Source organism: Mustela erminea, chromosome 3 (genome assembly GCF_009829155.1).
Source record: "Mustela erminea isolate mMusErm1 chromosome 3, mMusErm1.Pri, whole genome shotgun sequence".
NCBI classification, from domain to species: domain Eukaryota; kingdom Metazoa; phylum Chordata; class Mammalia; order Carnivora; family Mustelidae; genus Mustela; species Mustela erminea.
This window is the reverse complement of record NC_045616.1, coordinates 42,036,232-42,041,474: the sequence shown is the minus strand read 5'-3', so window position 1 is coordinate 42,041,474 and position 5,243 is coordinate 42,036,232. Positions and strand designations below refer to the sequence as shown.

The 5,243-nt window shown below is 36.8% G+C and overlaps 1 pseudogene; it reads right to left on the bottom strand.

The window, feature by feature from the left end:
* Positions 1 to 2,192: 2,192 nt before the first annotated feature.
* LOC116587189 lies at positions 2,193 to 3,357 on the bottom strand (annotated as a pseudogene).
* Positions 3,358 to 5,243: the final 1,886 nt, after the last annotated feature.

Genomic DNA, 5,243 nt, shown 5'->3' with positions numbered 1-5,243 from the left:
TCCCCATTGAGCAAGAAGCCTGACGCAGGACTTGATTCCAGGACCCTGGGATCATGACCTGAGCCGAAGGCAGACGCCTAACTGACTGAGCAACCTAGATGTCCCTAAAAGACATCATTTTAAAAAATTATTTTTGTACCAAAAGAAATGGAACAGATTATCTTGGCTTTCATGGAGCATTAGGCAGCTTCATAAATTATCCGTAATTATAATTTAAAACAAAGTGTTTGCATGAATCTGTCATTGGTTGTCTTAATGCCCTTTGAATTTTCACTGTGACTATTATAATCATAGTTTGAAAATACAACTTTAGGTGACCCAAATAATAATTTAAAAAATATTTCTTAAGAAGGCCAAATGACATCACAACATTAAGTGTTGAACCGTGCCTGCTAAGGAAACAATCCTAGTGCTCCCAAATACAGATCCATCCTGTTGAACAAGTGACTTGAGTTTTCTAAGTCTCAGTTTTTTAATCTGTAAAGTGGGATGAAATTTATCTTGCAAGGTTTTTGAAAGAATTAAATAATAAATGTAAATCATTATAATGGCTGACCCATTAAATATTAAAATGTTATTCATCTTCTCTTCTGGCAGCCAATATCTAAGTACTTGTTTGTTATGCATCATTTTGAATTAGTAATGAGAAATTAAATAAAAGCATATATATTGATTTCCACAAATCAAGTATATATCATCTTTATCAAAAAGGAAAAAGCTAGCATCTTGATAGGAATACTCTGAAAGTCAGCAAATCTGAGACTCAGATGATGGTTTGTTGACTGTATAATTACACCTAGTCTACTCCTGGGGTTCACTCTTAATTTTCTTAACTTGAAAGTTACCACAATTAATACAGTTCTCTAAAAAATATTTTGTTAAAAAAATAAATCTGATGGAAAACAAAGTAGTAGGAAAACTAGGAATAAACTTGAAAGGAGACAAAAAACTGAGAGGAAAAAAATTAATCATAATTACCTTCTGCTTGCTTTTCCCTAAAAAAAATCACTTAGATAAATGTTTGGGTTTTCTGCTATTTTAAATATTTGAAATTTTATTCTCTTTTGACACAAAACTATTAAAGACTCTGATAATCTATACCATGTTGGAAAGTATAAGAGAAAAGAGCCTAAACAGTATTTAGAAAGCAGTACCAATAAACCTTATTACAAGCATTAAATGTGCTTAAAAAGCTGATATTAATTTATAATTTGCAATTGTCAAATGTATATAACTTAAATGTTAAAATTCCACATTTTAAGTAGTCTTCTTATTTACAAACCCCGACTTCTTGTAGTCTACACAAACCAGATAAGCAGCTAGAATATTTAAGAGTTAGAGGATAAATGATATACACAAATATTTATACACATATATTATTATATGTATGTCTATAACATACTCCTATAAAATACGTATCAGTCATATTATCTAATAAATCCATATTATGTTAATACAGATATGGATTTATTAAAAAAAACTTAATCAAATATATCACTAATAGTATAGCTGTCGCATTTTCCAATAATGACAAAGTTACTCCCAAGTTTTCATTTTCACAGAGTCCAGACTGAGCTGCCGGATGCTGAAACTCTCCATCTGGGTTAAAGGTTTGTTTCACATCTAAACTTTTCCTGTTGAATACTAAATATTTGCTGAAAGTTGGTTGGACACATAACAGCTTAGGAGTTAGAACAGTTGGGTTTGGACAGCCTGTAACATCTAATGTTACATGTGGTGACTCATTAACGTGACTTTATTAACTACAAACAACAGAATCCTCTCTCCGATCTGGGGACAGGCTGGCCACAGACTGCTTCTGCAGATGTGCCTCACTTAAGAAAGAGGGTCTCTCCCAGAGGGGCTTTCCAAGCTAGATAAATTAGGAGATGGCTTGGTTTCTATAAGGGGACTTAAGGCGGCTTCACTCCCCCTGAGGAATGTGAAGCAGAAGCAGATTTAGGCAGAAACCCCTCCCTGGTGTGTTAAGTGGGGTCATTGGCCCCTGAGGCGGTTGGTTCCCAAAACAGGAGGAAGAGACCGGATCTCCCTGGAGGCTGGTCTTCTTTCCCAGGCATGGAGGACTGTTCTCCAAGAAGAACTGGAAAAAGAGGCTCAGCGTGGCTCCGGAGCCCAGGACACCCTCCCACGTGGACGGGGCTTTAGCACAGGAGCTCAGGGTCAGAAGCCTGTCATGGGGGCTGGCCCACTGACCCTCCTGTCTGCAGGGCCTCCGGTGGGGCCAGGCCTGGAGTGGCATCACACAGCTGCATCAGTAAAGGAACTAGTCTATAGTTGTCATGCTATAAGCTTATTCAGTCAGTGTTGAACTGCACCGTTTTGTTATTTCTTTTCCAGAAGAGCTCTGGTGGAGATCCTACTGAGATGTGGTATTCTAGCTTCACCGAGTCTCCCTCAAAAGCTTTTTTGCTTTGTTGTTTGATGACAAACACTGGGGATCTTCTATGTTCTTTTGCAGGGATTCTCAGCAGCACATTACAGGGGGCTCCTCCTGTTCTGCTCATGGCAGCACATGCAAAAACCTTGCATCCGAAGCTGTCACATTTCAAAGATGAATGAATGAGAACTCTTGTCATCATTTTGTGAAAGTCGTCTGATTAAACTAGTCTTCCACTTATACAGTGTGACGTATCAGGAGCTGCAGAATCTTCTAGTTCAGTCAACACGTTCTCTGACACTTGAATGAAATATGGTGAGTAAGATTTCTTCTGGGTTGCATCCTGATCACTCACATCTCCCTTTGAAGTTGGAACTTAAAGTTGTGCATGTTCAGAACTGTGCTGTGGTGAATCTTGGGCCTCTCTGTAGTTCCAAGCTTGAAACACAGTGATCCTAGCAACTGGCAACCCATCTTCCCCTCCTGTGTTAGCCATTGATTTCCATTATGATGCAGGCTGTCCTTATATTTCAGCTTTCTCTCCAAATCCTAACTCAACGCTTCTCTTTTGGTCCTTGTGTCTCATGGTTGGGAGTCCCTTATATGGGCCTAGAATTTGCAGTTTGAGGTGGCTTGGCATTTACAGGTTGACCACCTTAGGGTTGACAATATGTGGAGGCCACAGTGGAGGGGATTTACCGTGGCTGTAATCAGACTGTGATGGCAATATGGAGCCCAGGAAGCTGGCTGAGGACTGGTATAAGTGACTATAACCCTTTGGCTCTGGTTGGAAACAGAAAGGTGCTGAGAGAAAGAGGAAAAGAAGAAGGGGACATGGTGATGTGAGAATTCACTATTGAAGAGGCAGAACATCTTTGTGTATGGGTTAGGCTGGAGAATGGAAGACTGGTCTGGCTTAAAGAGCTGGAATTTTCAACAAAACATGTTTTTACATGCATTATCTTTCCTGAAATTCTAATATTAATTAAATAAAATGAAGCAAAAATATTTAAAAAAAACAAGCATGATCTTTCAGATATCTACTCAAGTGCTTTAATAATTAATTATTAAAACTGAATTTAAAATAATAACTTGAGTATGTAGAAGAATGCAATAAATCCCATAAATTTTTTGCTTTGCAAATGGGCTATAATTTGGAGGTGACACTAGTTTCCATTTCACTTGAGTTTATAAATATTGTGATGGATGTTTTAAATTTAAGATGCCCAAGGCTTCCTTGAAATGTGTTTATTTTAAGACCATTCCAATTATTTATTTTGTCAAATGCTGATAGGTAAAAACAAATCAGTGTTATGAGGTAGAAATCAGTAGTCAGAAGAGGTTAAATTAAACCAAAAGTTTTCTATGAATAAGTCTGTTCCAAAAAAAGTTTCACCCAGTGTGTGTGTGTATGTGTGTGTGTGAATGAATGAGTAAGTAATGTAGTAGGGAAAAATCATGAGTTTTGGAATCAGAAGACCTATCAGACCAAATTGGAATACCTAATTGGATGCCTTTAGGCATGTTAAACTTTGTAGACTTTGATTTTGTTTTTAAAATGCTAGAACACAAACTACTAATGTTATTATTTATATATATGACTCTGGCCAACCATACCATGTTGGGATTCTCGTGGTCCTTGAGGCATAATGGGTATTTAAAGTGCATGCCATAGACTTTTCACAGCCACCTGGCTTTGTCCTCAGTAAGTATCCTGCTAATAAACTCCACCACTATAATCTGGTCTCGAGATTTTTTTAGAAGAAATCTAATCTTTATTGAGTGTCCATTTACTACTAGAAATCATTCTAAGTGCATGTATGCATATTACTTAATTAATGTATATGTATAATACCACGGAGTATTTATTTTTAGTTCCCATTTTTAACAAAGCAAGCAAGCTTAAGAGTAACATACACACACACTGGTACTTAGGAAAGTCACAGGACTTCATCCGATGTTTATATCATCATCTTGAACTGAATTCCAGCTTTTCTCCAGATATAAAACATGAAAAATATAATGTATCTTTTCACTTAGCCATAACCAGAAAGACAGTTGTGATTCTTTTTTTTTTTAATTTTAAAATTTTTTTTATTTATTTAAAGAGAGCACAAATAGGCAGAAAGGTAGGCAGAGAGAGAGGGGGAAGCAGGCTCCCCGCCAAAGCAGAGAGCCCAATGCAGGACTTGATCCCAGGATCCCAGGATCACGACCTGAGCCAAAGGCAGCATCTTAACCCACTGAGCCACCCAGGCGCCCCGACAGGTGTGATTCTTATGCCTATTTCACAGATGAGGAAATTGGACACTAAAGGCTTATGTAATTTACTATCAAAAATAATATTTCAATGGCAGAAAAGAGATTTAACCCCAGGATCATTTGACATGAGAATTTTAGCTCCTAACAACTAGTCTCTTTTTATCTCCAAAGGTGGCAAGAGTTACAGTGTAAGTGTGATCAGACTATAAGTCATCACGATAAAGACAGGACTGCTCTCCAATCTTAAAATGAGTGAATACCTCTGATATCTTCAGGAACTTAGAATTTTGATTCCTATTGCATTGAAATATAAGAAAGTCGTAACTATAATAATACTTACATTCTGTCGTTATAAAGATTCAGAATAAGCAAAGATATTTTTCTAGCAGAATCTAGAAGAGCAGGACCTTAGTTCTCATTTTCATTTAGGTACTGAGGATTAAATTTTAAAAAAGCAAAAAACAAAAAACAAAACTTAAACCAGCACATTGATGATCATGAGTCTTATTTCTTTCATTCCACATTTCTTTGCTCTTTATTCATTTTTTTATTTTGAGTGTAAATTTTATCATTCTTGTAAAAA